Consider the following 2,832-nt stretch of genomic DNA (forward strand, 5'->3'; position numbering starts at 1 on the left):
CCTCAAGTAATACTTTAGTAACAACAGTTAACTATATAAGTATTTAGGACTCGTGTAATACTTTGTAATAACAGTTAAATATATCAATAGTTAGGCCTCAAGTAATACTTTTGTAATAACAGTTAACTATATAAGTATTTAGGACTCGTGTAATACTGTTGCAATAACAGTTAACTATGTCAATAGTTATGCCTCAAGTAATACTTTAGTAACAATAGTTAACTATATAAGTAGTGAGGACTCGTGTAATACTTTTGTAAAACAATTAACTATGGCAGTAGTTAGGCCTCAAGTAATACTTTAGTAACAACAGTTAACTATATAAGTAATTAGGGCTCGTGTAATACTTTTGTAATAACAGTTAAATATGTCATTAGTTAGGCCTCAAGTAATACTTTAGTAACAATGATTAACTATATAAGTAATTAGGACTCGTGTAATACTTTTGCAAAAACAGTTAACTATGTCAATAGTTAGGCATCAAATAATACTTTAGTAACAATAGTTAACTATATAAGTAGTGAGGACTCGTGTAATACTTTTGTAATACCAGTTAAATATGTCATTAGTTAGGCCTCAAGTAATACTTTAGTAACAATGGTTAACTATATAAGTAATTAGGACTCGTGTAATACTTTTGCAAAAACAGTTAACTATGTCAATAGTTAGGCCTCAAGTAATACTTTAGTAACAATAGTTAACTATATAAGTAGTGAGGACTCGTGTATTACTTTTGTAATAAGAGTTAAATATGTCAATAGTTAGGCCTCAAGTAATACTTTAGTAACAACAGTTAACTATATAAGTAGTGAGGACTCGTGTAATACTTTTGTAAAACAATTAACTATGGCAGTACTTAGGCCTCAAGTAATACTTTAGTAACAACAGTTAACTATATAAGTAGTGAGGACTCGTGTATTACTTTTGTAATAACAGTTAAATATGTCAATAGTTAGACTTCAAGTAATACTTTAGTAACAAGGATTAACTATATAAGTAGTAAGGACTCGTGTAATACTTTTGTAAAACAATTAACTATGTCAATAGTTAGGCCTCAAGTAATACTTCAGTAACAACAGTTAACTACATAAGTAGTGAGGAGTCGTGTAATACTTTTGTAATACCAGTTAAATATGTCATTAGTTAGGCCTCAAGTAATACTTTAGTAACAATGGTTAACTATATAAGTAATTAGGACTCGGGTAATACTTTTGTAAAACAATTAACTATGGTAGTAGTTAGGCCTCAAGTAATACTTAAGTAACAACAGTTAACTATATAAGTAGTGAGGACTCGTGTATTACTTTTGTAATAACAGTTAAACATGTCAATAGTTAGGTCTCAAGTAATACTTTAGTAACAACAGCTAACTACATAAATAGTGAGGAGTAGTGTAATACTGTTGCAATAACAGTTAACTATGTCAATAGTTAGGCCTCAAGTAATACTTTAGTAACAATAGTTAACAATATAAGTAGTAAGGACTCGTGTATTACTTTTGTAATAAGAGTTAAATATGTCAATAGTTAGGCCTCAAGTAATACTTTAGTAACAACGATTAACTATATAAGTAGTGAGGAGTCGTGTAATACTTTTGTAATAATAGTTAACTATGTCAATAGTTAAGCCTCAAGTAATACTTTATTAACAACAGTTACTATATAAGTAATTAGGACTCGTGTAATACTTTTGTAATAACAGTTAACTATGTCAATAGTTAGGCCTCAAGTAATACTTTAGTAACAAGGATTAACTATATAAGTAGTAAGGACTCGTGTAATACTTTTGCAAAAACAGTTAACTATGTCAGTAGTTAGGCCTCAAGTAATACTTTAGTGACAATAGTTAACTATATAAGTAGTGAGGACTAGTGTAATACTTTTGTAAAACAATTAACTATGTCAATAGTTAGGCCTCAAGTAATACTTTAGTAACAACAGTTAACTACATAAGTAGTGAGGAGTCGTGTAATACTTTTGTAATAACAGTTAACTATGTCAATAGTTAGGCCTCAAATAATACTTTAGTAACAATAGGTAACTATATAAGTAGTGAGGACTCGTGTAATACTTTTGTAATAACAGTTAAATATGTCAATAGTTAGGCCTCAAGTAACACTTTAGTAACAACAGTTAACTATATAAGTAGTGAGGACTCGTGTAATACTTTTGTAATAACAGTTAATTATGTCAATAGTTAGGCCTCAAGTAATACTTTAGTAACAACGATTAACTATATAAGTAATTAGGACTCGTGTAATACTTTTGTAAAACAATTAACTATGGCAGTAGTTAGGTTTCAAGTAATACTTTAGTAACAACAGTTAACTATATAAGTAATTAGGACTCGTGTAATACTTTTGCAAAAACAGTTAACTATGTCAATAGTTAGGCCTCAAATAATACTTTAGTAACAATAGTTAACTATATAAGTAGTGAGGACTCGTGTAATACTTTTGCAAAAACAGTTAAATATGTCAATAGTTAAGCCTCAAGTAATACTTTAGTAACAACAGTTAACTATATAAGTAATTAGGACTCGTGTAATACTTTTGTAATAACAGTTAATTATGTCAATAGTTAGGCCTCACATAATACTTTAGTAACAAGGATTAGCCATATAAGTAATTAGGACTCGTGTAATACTTTTGTAAACAATTAACTATGTCAATAGTTAGGCCTCAAGTAATACTTTAGTAACAACGATTAACTATATAAGTAGTGAGGAGTCGCGTAATAGTTCTGCAATAACAGTTAACTATGTCAATAGTTAGGCCTCAAGTAATACTTTAGTAACAACGATTAACTATATAAGTAGTGAGGAGTCGCGTAA

The sequence above is a fragment of the Limulus polyphemus genome, unplaced genomic scaffold (genome assembly GCF_000517525.1).
Source record: "Limulus polyphemus unplaced genomic scaffold, Limulus_polyphemus-2.1.2 Scaffold9494, whole genome shotgun sequence".
NCBI lineage: Eukaryota > Metazoa > Arthropoda > Merostomata > Xiphosura > Limulidae > Limulus > Limulus polyphemus.